This window comes from Xenopus laevis, chromosome 2L, assembly GCF_017654675.1.
Source record: "Xenopus laevis strain J_2021 chromosome 2L, Xenopus_laevis_v10.1, whole genome shotgun sequence".
NCBI lineage: Eukaryota > Metazoa > Chordata > Amphibia > Anura > Pipidae > Xenopus > Xenopus laevis.
Genome location: NC_054373.1, coordinates 186,819,318 through 186,836,641, shown reverse-complemented (window position 1 = coordinate 186,836,641; position 17,324 = coordinate 186,819,318).

The following is a 17,324-nucleotide window of genomic DNA, read 5'->3' as shown; positions in this document are numbered from 1 at the left end:
TGAGGGGTTGTTCTGTGACCATATAAAGGCACAAGGCTGCAGGCTGAGTTATACAGGGAACTCTGAGTATCACTCATGTATTATAAGGGATAATGTACCCCCTACTGTAAATGATAAGGATATTAGAAGTCACTGAGGGGTTGTTCTGTGACCATATAAAGGCACAAGGCTGCAGGCTGAGTTATACAGGGAACTCTGAGTATCACTCATGTATTATACAGACGGTGCTAAATGATAATGATGAAACTCAGGGTAACACGATTAATCCCCTCTCTGTATTGTTCTCACTTCCTCTTCACGCCAGATGGAAAAACAATTATTTCCTGGAGACACATAAGGATATATTTTTCTTTGTTCACAGAGTGGACAATTCAGAGTCTGGTTTGTGTTTTTTGAAGGGATCCTGTCATGGGAAAACATTTTTTTTTAAAAAAACACATCAGTTAATAGTGCTGCTCCAGCAGAATTCTGCACTGAAATCCATTTCTCAAAAGAGCAAACAGATTTTTTTATATTCAATTTTGAAATCTGACATGGGGCTAGACATATTGTCAGTTTCCCAGCTGTCCCCAGTCATGTGACTTGTGCTCTGATAAACTTCAATCACTCTTTACTGCTTTACTGCAAGTTGGAGTGATATCACCCCCCTCCCTCCCCCCCCCCAAGCAGCCAAACAAAAGAACAATGGGAAGGTAACCAGATAGCAGCTCCCTAACACAAGATAACAGCTGCCTGGTAGATCTAAGAACAGCACTCAATAGTAAAATCCAGGTCCCACTGAGACACATTCAGTTACATTGAGAAGGAGAAACAACAGGCTGCCAGAAAGCAGTTCCATCCTAAAGTGCTGGCTCTTTCTGAAAGCACATGACCAGGCAAAATGAGCTGAGATGCACCTACACACCAATATTACAACTAAATACACTTGCTGCTTCAGGAATGACATTTTATATTGTACAGTGAATTATTTGCAGTGTAAACAGTGTCATTTAGAAATAAAAACTACATCATAAAAAAAAATAATGACAGAATCCCTTTAGGTCATTTTATTTTAAAAAGGTAACTGCCTCCCCCCCAACTGGAGATCTGAACTACCCGACCCCTGCCAGTACATGCCGTGCCTTTAAAGGGGTGATTCACTTTTAAGTTCCAATTTAGTAGGTTATAGAATGGTGAATTCCAATGAACTTTTAAATTGTTCATCGTTATTTATTTTTTATTGTTTTTTAAATTATTTGCCTTTACCTTCTGACTCTTTCCAGATTTCAAATGGGGGTCACTGACCCCATTTAAAAACAATTGCTCTTCAAGGCTACAATTAATGTAGTGTAATTCATGTATTATTTATTTTTCTATTCAGGCCTCTCCTATTCATATTCCAGTTTCTTATTCAAATCAGTGCATGGTTGCTAGGGGAATTTGGACCCTAGCAACCAGATGGCTGAAATTACAAACTGGAGAGCTGCTGAATAAAAAGCTAAATAAGTCAAAAACCACAAACAATAAAAAATGAAAACCAATTGCAAATTGTCTCAGAATATCCCTCTCTACATCATACTAACAGTTAATTTAAAGGAGAACAACGCCTTTAAGGTTCCCCATTCTGGACTGTACCACTGAAAGCAGAACTACTGGTATGTGGGGGCATTATATAGAGCTGTAACCCCTGCCCAGCTGCCGCCCCACTAATCTCTCGGGGTTAATGTTTTGCGCAGCTGATATAAACCTTTGGCCAATATTTGTATTGTGGGAGGGTGAGACCTGGGAATGCGCTTGTTAAATGCTCTGCTGTTTGTTTTACTGGGCAGCCCACGGGTGCCAATTATTCCTCATATTGATACTTTCTTATATTAACCACATATTGATGAGATTTAGGGGGGTTTTACTTAAATTAGAATTTTAACTCTCTTTTTTTTTTATTAATTAAAACAAAGTCGACCTACAGTAACTCCCTTCCATGAATGTAACTCATTTAAATAATCAGCTTAAGGGCTCTTACACACGGCCGTTCCGACCTGCGCTCCCCTGCGTTCCGTTTTTTGGCGTTCAGCCGCAGGGGAGCGCAGGAATAGACGCAAGTCATTATTTGAAATGGGGCTGTACTCACTCAGGCGCGTGTAGGCGCCGAACGCAGGTTCAGACGCAACATGCTGCATTTTTCCTGCGTTCGGCGCCTACACGCGCCTGAGTGAGTACAGCCCCATTTCAAATAATGACTTGCGTCTATTCCTGCGCTCCCCTGCGGCTGAACGCCAAAAAACGGAACACAGGGGAGCGCAGGTCGGAACGGCCGTGTGTAAGAGCCCTAAAAGCGTCTCAATCAAATCAAACGAAGAATTCGAAACGTACAAATTTTTTGGATTTGACTCCCAAATTTCTAGATTTTTCAAATTGGGATCTGAAACACCCAAATTTTTGGGATTATTATATGAAACTGAGCACAGATCACAATATCTTCAAACTGTAAAAGGGAGATCTGCCATTGACTTATACATGACAGGTTTTAGCAGCAGTATTTTCAGATTCTGATCTTTCTGTAGATTTGGAGTAAAATTTCAAGTTTTGGGGGGTCTATAAACCATCTCTACTATACCTGCTGTCCCACAGTCACACTCCCTTCCCAGAGACTATTATCCCACTGTTACTATAGGCACCATCTCTCCCTACTATACCTGCTATCCCACAGTCACACTCCCTTCCCACAGACTATTATCCCACTGTTACTATAGACACCATCTCTCCCTACTATACCTGCTATCCCACAGTCACACTCCCTTCCCAGAGACTATTATCCACTGTTACTATAGACACCATCTCTCCCTACTATACCTGCTATCCCACAGTCACACTCCCTTCCCAGAGACTATTATCCACTGTTACTATAGGTACCATCTCTCCCTACTATACCTGCTATCCCACAGTCACACTCCCTTCCCAGAGACTATTATCCACTGTTACTATAGACACCATCTCTCCCTACTATACCTGCTATCCCACAGTCACACTCCCTTCCCAGAGACTATTATCCACTGTTACTATAGGCACCATCTCTCCCTACTATACCTGCTATCCCACAGTCACACTCCCTTCCCAGAGACTATTATCCACTGTTACTATAGACACCATCTCTCCCTACTATACCTGCTATCCCACAGTCACACTCCCTTCCCAGAGACTATTATCCACTGTTACTATAGGTACCATCTCTCCCTACTATACCTGCTATCCCACAGTCACACTCCCTTCCCAGAGACTATTATCCACTGTTACTATAGACACCATCTCTCCCTACTATACCTGCTATCCCACAGTCACACTCCCTTCCCAGAAACTATTATCCACTGTTACTATAGACACATCTCTCCCTACTATACCTGCTATCCCACAGTCACACTCCCTTCCCAGAGACTATTATCCACTGTTACTATAGGTACCATCTCTCCCTACTATACCTGCTATCCCACAGTCACACTCCCTTCCCAGAGACTATTATCCACTGTTACTATAGACACCATCTCTCCCTACTATACCTGCTATCCCACAGTCACACTCCCTTCCCAGAGACTATTATCCACTGTTACTATAGGCACCATCTCTCCCTACTATACCTGCTATCCCACAGTCACACTCCCTTCCCAGAGACTATTATCCACTGTTACTATAGACACCATCTCTCCCTACTATACCTGCTATCCCACAGTCACACTCCCTTCCCAGAGACTATTATCCACTGTTACTATAGACACCATCTCTCCCTACTATACCTGCTATCCCACAGTCACACTCCCTTCCCAGAGACTATTATCCACTGTTACTATAGACACCATCTCTCCCTACTATACCTGCTATCCCACAGTCACACTCCCTTCCCAGAGACTATTATCCACTGTTACTATAGGCACCATCTCTATCTACTATACCTGCTATCCCACAGTCACACTCCCTTCCCAGAGACTATTATCCACTGTTACTATAGACACCATCTCTCCCTACTATACCTGCTATCCCACAGTCACACTCCCTTCCCAGAGACTATTATCCACTGTTACTATAGGCACCATCTCTCTCTACTCTACCTGCTATCCCACAGTCACACTCCCTTCCCAGAGACTATTATCCACTGTTACTATAGGCACCATCTCTCCCTACTATACCTGCTATCCCACAGTCACACTCCCTTCCCAGAGACTATTATCCACTGTTACTATAGGCACCATCTCTCCCTACTATACCTGCTATGCCGCATCCAGCAAAAGTATTCCCCTGTACTAAGCACAATTCAGCAGGAACAGTCCCGTATGTTTGCTCATAGCCTGTACAGAGAGATAAAATAAAGCTATGCCAGCACAATTTAATTACTACAGATAAAACAGAAATAAAGAGTATAGAGAGTATAGAGAGTGGTGCATAAACAGCCATTGTCTGTCCGTGTGGTGTAACTTTGTTACATATTCCTATGAATGTTATAAAGCTTTAGGCTAAGGCCACACTAGGCGATAGCGCCGCGATTTGACTCGCGGCGACTTTTCGCCGCGACTTTTAAGCCGCAATCACTGGGGAAACCTTTGCGCTGGCGTCTATGGGGAATCGCGAAAAATCGCCAGCGTAAAAACACACGCGGCGATCTTTTCTCTACTGTCGCTCGAAATTGCCTCGCTAGGCGATTTCGAGCGACAATAGAAAAAAGATTGCCGCGTGTGTTTTTACGCTGGCGATTTTTCGCGATTCCCCATAGACGCCAGCGCAAAAGTTTCCCCAGCGATTGCGGCTTAAAAGTCGCGGCGAAAAGTCGCCGCGAGTCAAATCGCGGCGCTATCGCCTAGTGTGGCCTTAGCCTAAGAGTAGTAACTGCTTGTTTTTTGTCCGTCATCAAGTTTCATTTCTGATTAATTCCTTATCAGTGGTTGGTGTGAGTAGGAACTGCTCAGGCTTCAGTAGGATGTTTATTCTTGCACCAGATTCAAATTAATTAATAAAGACTTATAACAAGGGAAGTTGTCTTCCTGAGAATCACAGTCTCATACACATCTGCATAATAGCTTTTCGCTTAACTTCCCGGGCAGCAAATTAAATAATTATCCAAAGAGATTTAGCTGTTAGTGGATCATTAGTTTATCAAATTGGACTGCATTTTACCATTTTGCTTTACTGTCTCCATCTTCTCTCACTGTCTCCATAGTCTCTTACTGTCTCTATCTTGTCCCACTGTCTAAATCTTGCCCTACTTTCTCCATCTTATCTTACTGTCTCCATTGTCTTTTACAGTCTCTATCTTGCCCTACTGTCTCCATCTTGCCCTACTGTCTTTATCTTGTCCTACTGTCTCCACCTTGTCCTACAGTCTCCATCTTGCCCCACTGTGTTTAACTTGTCTAACTGTCACCTACTTGCCCTACTTTCTTTATCTTGTCCCATCTCCATCTTGTCCTACAGTCTCCATCTTGTCCTACAGTCTTTATCTTGCCCTACTGTCTTTATCTTGTCTTACTGTCACCTACTTGCCCTACTGTCTTTATCTTGTCCTACTGTCTCCAGTCTGCCCTACTGTCTCAATCTTGTCTCCCTCTTGTTCTACTTTCTCCATCTTGCCCTACTGTCCCCATCTTTTCCTACTGTCTCCATCTTGTCCTACTGTCTCCATCTTGTCCTACTGTCTCCATCTTGCCCTACTGTCTTTATCTTGTCCTACTGTCCCCATCTTGCCCAACTGTCTGCATATTTTCCTACAGTCTGCATCATGCCCTACTGTCTCCATCTTGTCCTACTTTCTCAATCTTGTTCCATTGTCTCCCTCTTGCTCTACTGTCTCCATCTTTTCCTACTGTCTCCATCTTTCCTTACTGTCCCCATCTTGCCCTGCTGTCCCCATCTTGTCCTACTGTCTCCATCTTGTCCTACTGTCCCCATCTTGCCCTACTGTCTTCATCTTTCCCTACTGTCCCCATCTTGTCCTACTGTCTCCATCTTGTCCTACTGTCTCAATCTTGTCCTACAGTCTCCATTTTGCCCTATAGTGCTCATCTTGCCCTACTGTCTCCATCTTTTCCTATAGTCCGCATCTTACCCTACTGTCTCCATCTTGCCCTACTGTCCCCATCTTTCCCTACTGTCCCCATCTTGCCCTACTTTCTCCATCTAGCCCTACTGTCCCCATCTTGCCCTATTGTTTCCATTTTGCCCTACTTTCTCCATCTTGTCCTAATGTCTCCATCTTGCCCTAATGTCTCCATCTTGTCCTACTGTCTACATCTTGCCCTACTGTCTCCATCTAGCCCTACTGTCCCCATCTTGCCCTATTGTTTCCATTTTGCCCTACTTTCTCCATCTTGTCCTAATGTCTCCATCTTGCCCTACTGTCTCAATCTTGTCCTACTGTCTACATCTTGCCCTACTGTCTCTATCTTTACCTACAGTTTTCATCTTGCCCTACTGTCTCCATCTTAACCTACATTCTCTATCTTGCCCTACTGTCTCCATCTTGACCTACAGTCTCCATCTTGCCCTTTTGTTTCCATCTTGACCTACAGTCTCCATCTTGCCCTACTGTCTCCATCTTGACCTACATTCTCTATCTAGCCCTACAGTCTCTAGCTTGCCCTACAGTCCATCTTGTCTCACTGTCTCCATTTTGCCCTACTCTCTCATGTCTTACTCTTCTTGTCCTACTGTCTCCATCTTGTTGTAGCACACCCTTGAGTGTACTTTAGCTGTTTATTAAGACTGTGTGTGACCAGGCTAAAACTGCTTGTAGTGTGCCCCAGACCCCAGCGTACCCGTGCAACTCACTGCAACTCCCGGTACCTGGTATATGTCAATGCAGCAGGATAATCAGACACAGTTCTTTGCAGCAAACTTCAACTGATTTATTGAACTGAACAGAGTATTAGAGTACTTTGTTATGCCCTCTAGTGGGATAAAGTATGTTCTAGGATAGACAATATGCAATACAAATAGCCAGCAGCAATGATCCACACTTCACAGGATAGTTACCCTCTCACTAGGTAATATCCCCTCTGGGGTGGAGAACACTAGGTCCTGGGTTTCCCAGCCTGGGGTCTTGTTTCTTGGCACCCGATTTAGCCTCACCTCACACACTGTATTCAGCCTGGGGTCTTGGTACCCTAACTGGTCCTCAACTCACCCACTGGTGTCCCTGATATAGTGGTTCACACCCCACTATTTCTCCTTGTTGGAGCCACAGCTGCTCTATAGCTACCCTGAACTATCTTTCACTCCTAGAGTGACTATCACAGTGACTACTACAACTGTCTAAACTTAACTTTCGAAGAACCAGAGCCTGGTCCTGTAACACCTCCCTGGGAGGCATGGCCCCAGGGGAAAGACCCTAAGCACATGGTGCTAACCCCCTTTATATTATCAAACAGTGCCCCCTAGTGGACACTCTCTGTGAACTAATGTGCAACCAGCAAGGGACATAGCTGCCTGAGTTAACTAAAGGACCCTGAGGTGTCCTATTACCAAGGGGAGACTGCCTGAGTTGAAAGTACCCAAACCTCAAGGTCTCTACATTGTCATTAGGCTTATAGAGCAGAACAGCTGCAATAACAACAATATCTTGTATAAAATATGTCCTAGCTTAAGTTGGCAGAACATTGGTTACACTGGACTCCTTTTCTCAGATAACACTTCACTATGTGGAGGAAAAAAAGGAAAGGTTGGCAATATAGTATATAGGACACTAGAGGTTCCAAAACATGAACAAAAGGTTTATTAGAACACACTGCGGTGTTATACTCACAGCATTTGATGTAGAAGTATGACAGATAGAAGTGTGTAAAGATACACATTTACTTTACCAGCTACTGGTACAGATCCATTCAAGTAAAACAGTTCAAAACACTAAGCGTGAATCCCATTCATTACTATGGTCCCTTCACTTTAGGCCAGTAATTCCCAAGGCAGAGCTACTGCACTTCAAATGATTAATCCTTAAGTGGAGCACAAGGCTGTTATCTATAACTAAGTCTCACTATCTTATGTTCCTAGAATGTAAAATGATTAAAATAATCCTGGATCTGTCTAATCCCCATTCACAGGGTCCCTGTTCTCCCAAATTTTCTAAAGGGGTTTTCCCTTGAGGGCATTTACTCTTCACTGGGCTTTGTTTATGCCAGGCTCTCCGGCTTCCTCAGCCACAAGGTGGAGGCCAAAGAAGAAGAATTACAGGGGTTCTCAATCACTATTTAATTGGTCATAGTCTCTCTAGGCCAATAGGAATACTACCCCACCCAAATACCCAAATTTAAGAACAGAGGGACAATTAAGTAGAATATTTCCAAGCTATAGGGGAAGCTAATCATATAGATCTCTGCTGCTCTGCTATTGACATGTTTCCTAAAAATACCAGGAAAACAATGTGTAATTGCTTTGGAAACATTATGCTGCCTCCCCAAAACTCATTTGCCTATACTAACCCTCCTATTCGGGGGAGGAGCCAATCACTGCCAATCAGGATGGTGCTTCTTGATGAAATAAAGTGAGTTCATGTTACTTGTTATTTAACAGGAGAATTCACCCACCGACCTACGCAGACATTCCCACATGCCACGAAAACATTCACATTTATTTATTATAGGGTGGAGCTGAGATAACTTTAACAAAATATCTTTTTTATGAAAAGAATGTTTCTAAGAATTTCCCAGTCCGTAACTAAAATAGAGACTGTTTTGTTTGTAACTAAAGGTAGAACTGGCATTCTCTCTCCCTGCACTTATTCTAGTGAATTATTCACCTGCCTGATGGGGAACATCTCACTTTTCTTAGCAAACCCAGTGTTAATTGCTGCATTTATATGATGTAGGTCAGGGGTGCCTGGGCATGCTGGGACATTGCACATTCCAATGCAGAACAGCAAATAAACATTCAAACCTGCCAAAACTTCAGTTATTGCCTATTTCTATTCTCTCAGGGGTACCCAGAGCATATATAATCACTCACCCCAAATCTCCCCCTAACTGACCTTCAGACTGGGCCCACTTAGCTCATAACAAGGTTACACATATATAGAAACATTGGGGTAACAGTCACCCTGCTATAGTTCCAGGGGTACCCACGGTACAAATAAACACTCACCCCAAATCTCCCCCTAACTGACCTTCAGACTGGGCCCCCTTAGCTCATAACAAGGTTACAGATATATAGAAGCATTGGGGTAACAGTCACCCTGCTATAGTTCCAGGGGTACCCAGGGTACAAATAAGCACTCACCCCAAATCTCCCCCTAACTGACCTTCAGACTGGGCCCCTTAGCTCATAACAAGGTTACAGATATATAGACACATTGGGGTGTCACCCCCATATAGTTCAAGGGGTACCCAGGGTACAAATAAACACTCACCCCAAATCTCCCCCTAACTGACCTTCAGACTGGACCCCCTTAGCTCATAACAAGGTTACAGATATATAGAAACATTGGGGTGTCACCCTGCTATAGTTCCAGGGGTACCCAGGGCACAAATAATCATTCACCCCAAATCTCCCCCTAACTGACCTTCAGACTGGGCCCACTTAGCTCATAACAAGGTTACAGATATATAGAAACATTGGGGTATCACCCTGCTATAGTTCCAGGGGTACCCAGGGTACAAATAAACACTCACCCCAAATCTCCCCCTAACTGACCTTCAGACTGGGCCCCCTTAGCTCATAACAAGTTACAGATATATAGAAACATTGGGGTGTCACCCTGCTATAGTTCCAGGGGTACCCAGGGCACAAATAATCATTCACCCCAAATCTCCCCCTAACTGACCTTCAGACTGGGCCCCCTTAGCTCATAACAAGGTTACAGATATATAGAAACATTGGGGAATTTATTACACAGAGTGAGACTGAGATCAGTAGAGGAGATGTTGAGTTATTGTTATTGGGAGGGGATATTATGGGGGTATGTGGGGAGTGTGGGGATCAGAGAGGACTGAGGGGTAACACTGAGGGGTGTCAGTAGAACAATAGCTGCGCTTGTCAGACAGACAGACAGACGTGGGTCGGCAGCCTCTTACACTAAATGTACAGACCTGAGAGCTGAACTCTATCCACCTCCTCACAATGGGCCCATTTGTAGTACTGTGTTCAGCTTGTCTGTCTCATGTTCCAAGAAGAATTCAGTGATCGTAAGGGGCCTCCTAACCCTCCGCACAAAAAGAGATCCCTTCACCCCTCAGATCAGACTGTGTGTAGATCAATGCTGGGCCCATGGATACTATTCTAGTGTACGGCTGCTTCTAAAGGGGTAGTTCACTTTTAATTTAACTACAGGTGTGAGATCCGTAATCTGGAAACCCGTTATCCAGAAATATCTGAATTACAGAAAGGCCATAGACTCCATTTTATCCGAATAATCCAAATTTTTAAAAACGATTTCCTTTTTCTGTGTAATAATAAAACAGTCGCTTGTACTTGATCCCAACTAGGATATAATTCATCCATTCATAAGGTAGGAAGACCCAAATTACAGAAAGATCTGTTATCCGGAAAACCCCAGGTCCCGAGCATTCTGGATAACAAGTCCCATACCTCTATTAGTATGTTATAGAATGGCGAATTCTAAGCAATGTTTCAATTGACCTTCATTTTTTCTTTTTTATAGTTTTTTTAATGAGTTGCCTTTTTCTGCTAATTTTTTTCAGCTTTCAAATGGGGGGGTCACTGACCCCATCTAAAAACAAATGCTCTGTAAGGCTACAAATGTATTGTTATTGTTACTTTTTATTGCTCATCTTCCTTTTCAGGCCTCTCCTATTCATATTCCAGTCTCTTATTCAAATCAATGCATGGTTGCTAGGGGAATTTGGACCCTAGCAACCAGATGGCTGAAATTGCAAACTGGAGAGCTGCTGAATAAAAAGCTAAATAACTCAAAAAACACAAATAATAAAAAATCAAAACCAATTGCAAATTGTCTCAGAATATCCCTCTCTACATCATACTAACAGTTAATTTAAAGGTGAACAATCCCTTTAAAAACCATATAAAATTTGTAATGAATGAACCCTAGCAACGAGACGGCTGAAATTGCAAACTGGAGAGCTGCCGAATTAAATGCTAAATAAGTCAAAAACAACAACTAATAAAAACCAATTGCAAAGGTGAAGAACCCCTTTAATGGCCACACAAAGCTCAAACTAAATGTTAAGTACAAATAATAGGGACGTGGGTGCTGCTTTGTTCCATTGCATGTCCAGCTGTGAGTACAGTGTAGGTGTAACTACTACTATTATCTACTGTACACACTGGAATGTTCCTTATTCTGCCAGATAAGCAGCACTCAATGCACCACTTGCTCTGGACCCACATGAAACAATTGTGCAGTGGCCGGTGATTGGCTGGATCTACTGCACGTCTCTAATTAATGGCTGATTAATGGCTGGACACCAGTTAAAGGGGGTGTTTGCCTTTAAATTAACTGTTAGTATGATATACAGAGTGATATTCTGAGACAATTTGCAATTGTTTTTTTATTTTTTATCTGGCCCTGAATCTCAGAGCAAAGTGGATCCAGGGCTGGTCCGGTTTCTGTTCTGGAGGAAGACAACGATTTTATTGGGAAGCTTTGGGCAGAGTATTGGGGCTCAGGATTCAGCTCATGATTGTGTTACATGCCAGGCTATACCATCTCATTCTAGACTGGGTGGCAGAGCAATGTATCCACTGACAAGAGACACTTACTTTGCCCAGCTGCCAGTCACTGTACAACTGCCAGAATCCCTTACATCTGCTCTTCCCTCCATGTCCCCAGCACTGACTGCCAGTCCTAAGCATGGCAGTCCCAATTCTTACCATTAAGCCTCATGCTTTACCATTGCATTATAGGTAATAGTAAAAGGGAATGTCAACCCAAAAATAATGTTTGTCTATTAAAAAAAACCCACAATTCTAAGCAACTTTGCAATATACATTCATTACAAATTTTATATGGTTTTTAAAGGGATTGTTCACCTTTAAATTAACTGTTAGTATGATGTAGAGAGGGATATTCTGAGACAATTTGTGATTGGTTTTCATTTTTTATTATTTGTTGTTTTTTACTTATTTAGCTTTTTATTCAGCAGCTCTCCAGTTTGTAATTTCAGACATCTGGTTGCTAGGGTCCAAATTACCCTGGCAACCATGCACTGATTTGAATAAGAGCCTGGAATATGAATAGGAGAGGCCTGAATAGAAAGAGGAGTAATAAAAAGTAGCAATAACAATACATTTGTAGCCTTACTGAGCATTTGTTTTTAGAAGGGGTCAGTGACCCCCATTTGAAAGCTGGAAAAAGTCAGAAGAAGAGGAAGACAAATAATTAAAAAACTCTAAAAAATAAATAATAAAGGCCAATTGCAAAGTTGCTCAGAACATAGTAAAAGTAGCTTAAAGGTGAACCCCCCCTTTAAGGGAGGCTGAGGGGTTGGAATCAAATGACCCTTATAAAAGCCTCTATGGGGCAAATACACTAAGATTCGTAGTTGCGCCAGCGTCCGCTTCGCCACACTTTGCCGCACTTCGCCAGGCGTATTTTCGCCAGCGCTACGCAAATTCACTAAAATCCGAAGTTGCGCTCAGGGGAAACAAATGGTTGCGAAGTTGCGCTAGCGTTAATTCGCCAGGCAAAGTGAAGTTACGCTAGCGATGCTTAATTTGCATACGGCGCCAAATTGAAGTTACAATGGAGGAATATGTAGCATCACTACACAAGCCTGGGAAACCTTCAAAACAGCAAATAAAATCACCCATAAAAAAAGAAAAAACTCCAGCGTTTTTTGGGACTTTGAAAACATTTCAACTTTTTTTGAAGCAATCCCTATCTACTCTATTGTACTTCGTCTGGTCTGAGGTGGTGAAGGAAGTCTGGCGTAAAAGGAAGTCTGGCGTAAAAGGTAGCGTTCAGAAAAATGCGCGCGTCAGTGAATTTGTGTAGTTACGTCCATTGCGCACATTCGCCAGGCGTAAGGGTGCGAAGTAACACTAGCGAATTTACGCCAGCGTCCAAATTAACGCTAGCGTTAGGCGCTTCGTCCTTTAGTGAATTTGCCCCATATAAGATTTGGGCTGGGGGGGAATAGGGGAAATCACTGAAGTCTTGTTATTATAACATAACAGGGGCCTATGGGGAAGCTGAGAAAAGCTCAGACAGTAACACTTACGTCCCCAACAAAGAGGAATGATGGGAAATAAGATGAAGGGCTCATGTCACTTTAAAGAAACTTCATTAGAAAACAGAGGTGTCATTAATCTTCCCCCACAATAAGTCCAACCTGTCCGGCCTTTCTGGACCCTGCCTGAACCGGTTCTGCTGAAAGAATTTGTTTCATCCCCCGACTGCCACATTCCTCTGCCTCAGTGGGAGGAGCCTCACTAACTGGCAGATTCTCCCCCCCCCCGGGGTACAATGTCTTTACTATGTGACTGGGGGAAATCAATGCGGCGGAACCTGAATTGATGGAATTCTCTGACGTTTTGTATCGCTAACCTGTTATAAAATAGCTGAACACATTGCATTGTGGGTAAATAATACAAAATAAAGATAAATATGCAGAAGAAATATCCATGTGACAAAGTCTTGGTATTTATTGGGCAATGTTGCACCTTTAGCTTTTGTTATGACTCAATATCATTAGTAGGTGAGTAGGGATCTAATGAGTCCATTGTTTTAGGATATGGCTGAACACCCAAAAGGCCCTTGAAGCAATGGAGCTGATGTCAGGTCTCTTACAGGTCCATTAATCAGATGGCTTCTGCTACCTTGTTTTAATAGTCAGAACCAGCAGTGCAGAGAAATTTTATCAAACTTCTCTATGACCAGAAAGCCATGATATCTTCCTCCTCTGCCCATATTACGATTTATTTGTAGCTGGGGTACAACCCCATTCATTGGCCCCTATATCCTCTTACTGACTTATTGGCCCCTACACCCTCTTACTGGCTTATTGGCCCCTACACCCTCTTACTGGCTTATTGGCCCCTACACCCTCTTACTGGCTTATTGGCCCCTACACCCTCTTACTGGCTTATTGGCCCCTACACCCTCTTACTGACTTATTGGCCCCTACACCTTCCTACTGGCTTATTGGCCCCTACACCTTCCTACTGGCTTATTGGCCCCTACACCCTCTTACTGGCTTATTGGCCCCTACACCTTCCTACTGGCTTATTGGCCCCTACACCTTCCTACTGGCTTATTGGCTCCTACACCTCTTACTGGCTTATTGGCCCCTACACCCTCTTACTGACTTATTGGCCCCTACACCTTCCTACTGGCTTATTGGCTCCTACACCTCTTACTGGCTTATTGGCCCCTATATCCCCTTCAGGCTTATTGGCCCCTACACCCTCTTACTGGCTTATTGGCCCCTATATCCCCTTCAGGCTTATTGGCCCCTACACCCTCTTACTGGCTTATAGGCCCCTACACTGGGGAATTCCTATAGAAATCATGTATATCGTTCAGACACTGCACCTTTATTTGTACATTTGTATGACAGCACCACCATCAGCTGACATTACAGATACAAGAATTTATTTATCTGACACTTACCAAGGAATAACTTATTATCCCAGTCTCAGTAGGGAATGCCCTGCTGTCCATATAATTAGGTGACCCTTCCTGTCTGTACTGATGGTGAAATCTCCATTCTCCCTGTGTCTCTATGGCTTTTCTGGTTACTCTGGTTTCCTCCAAACACAAACAATAAAGGCAGGTTAATTGGCTCTTACTGGAAAGCCCCACAGTGATGTGTATGTGATAAGGATTTTGGATTGTAAGCTCTGTGGGGCAGAGACATCATTTCAATTGTCTACTGAAACAGCTAAACACTGTGATGTGTATTGTGTTTTTACATTTGAAAGCAGTGTGTGCATTTGTGCTGCTGTGTAAATACAATACGAGGAAACAGCTTTACTGCCCCCTAGGGGCAGATGTAGGATTTTCCCTGGAATTGTTGAGAAAAATGTATTTCCTAATCCCAACTTTCCCCTTATGTTTATATTGAGCTTTAATGAGATAACACACAATATAAGTTTTCTCATGGAACTGAATCTGGTCCAACATCTAAACAACATAAGAATTTCCTAACGCTTGGGCAGCTTTTATACAGTGTTTTTTGTAGAAGAAAGTAATATTTATACATTAATAATAATACAGGTCATGAATACTCAAAGATTCCTAAGATGCCATCATTAGGGTCACTGACCTGTCCTTTTTTCTTATACTCAGAGTTCCCTGTATAACTCAGCCTGCAGCCTTGTGCCTTTATATAGTCACAGAACAACCCGTCAGTGACTTCTAATATCCTTATCATTTACAGTAGGGGGTACATTATCCCTTATAATACATGAGTGATACTCAGAGTTCCCTGTATAACTCAGCCTGCAGCCTTGTGCCTTTATATGGTCACAGAACAACCCCTCAGTGACTTCTAATATCCTTATCATTTACAGTAGGGGGTACATTATCCCTTATAATAAATGAGTGATACTCAGAGTTCCCTGTATAACTCAGCCTGCAGCCTTGTGCCTTTATATGGTCACAGAACAACCCCTCAGTGACTTCTAATATCCTTATCATTTACAGTAGGGGGTACATTATCCCTTATAATACATGAGTGATACTCAGAGTTCCCTGTATAACCCAGCCTGCAGCCTTGTGCCTTTATATGGTCACAGAACAACCCCTCAGTGACTTCTAATATCCTTATCATTTACAGTAGGGGGTACATTATCCCTTATAATAAATGAGTGATACTCAGAGTTCCCTGTATAACTCAGCCTGCAGCCTTGTGCCTTTATATGGTCACAGAACAACCCCTCAGTGACTTCTAATATCCTTATCATTTACAGTAGGGGGTACATTATCCCTTATAATACATGAGTGATACTCAGAGTTCCCTGTATAACTCAGCCTGCAGCCTTGTGCCTTTATATGGTCACAGAACAACCCCTCAGTGACTTCTAATATCCTTATCATTTACAGTAGGGGGTACAGTATCCCTTATAATACATGAGTGATACTCAGAGTTCCCTGTATAACTCAGCCTGCAGCCTTGTGCCTTTATATGGTCACAGAACAACCCCTCAGTGACTTCTAATATCCTTATCATTTACAGTAGGGGGTACATTATCCCTTATAATACATAAGTGATACTCAGAGTTCCCTGTATAACTCAGCCTGCAGCCTTGTGTCTTTATATGGTCACAGAACAACCCCTCAGTGACTTCTAATATCCTTATCATTTACAGTAGGGGGTAGATTATCCCTTATAATACATGAGTGATACTCAGAGTTCCCTGTATAACTCAGCCTGCAGCCTTGTGCCTTTATATGGTCACAGAACAACCCCTCAGTGACTTCTAATATCCTTATCATTTACAGTAGGGGGTACATTATCCCTTATAATACATGAGTGATACTCAGAGTTCCCTGTATAACTCAGCCTGCAGCCTTGTGCCTTTATATGGTCACAGAACAACCCCTCAGTGACTTCTAATATCCTTATCATTTACAGTAGGGGGTACATTATCCCTTATAATACATGAGTGAGACTCAGCCTGCAGCCTTGTGCCAGTGGTACTGTATTGTAGATTGTAAGATCCACTGGGGCAGGGACTAATGGGAATGTGATAGGGACCTTAGATTGTAAGCTCACTGGGACAGGGACTGATGGGAATGTGATAGGGACCTTAGATTGTAAGCTCCACTGGGGCAGGGACTAATGGGAATGTGATAGGGACCTTAGATTGTAAGCTCACTGGGGCAGGGACTGATGTATAATAGAAAATGCTGCTGAAATGTGTTGGTGCTAAATAATAATAAAATAAACAGATATATTAGTCTTCAAATCATTTTTTATTATCATTGGTCGTGATGTGATTGTGCCAAAATACTTCATGTCTCATGTACAAAGTGTCTTTTTTAATAAATCTCCCGTCTCTGATAAAGAACCAGTGAGACCCAAATCTGTTGTGTGAATATAGTGAGAGTGTCGTGCAGTTGTATTGTACCACTGAGAGTAGCTGGGAATCATATCAATAACTCTACTTATTGTTACACTTACCTGCCGGCCCACACTCAATGTATCAATAGAGCAATGGTGCAAAGGTCTCCTGGTGAATTTGGTGAAGAGTTAATTGCACTATTGGCCCTATGAGAAGAGTCTACTAACTACTTTTATTCCTGGTGCAGCCCCAAATTTAAAGGGGTTGTTCACCTTTAAATTAACTGTTAGTATGATGTAGAGAGGGATATTCTGAGACAATTTGTAATTGGTTTTCATTTTTTATTATTTGTGGGTTTTGACGTTTTTATTCAGCAGCTCTTCAATTTG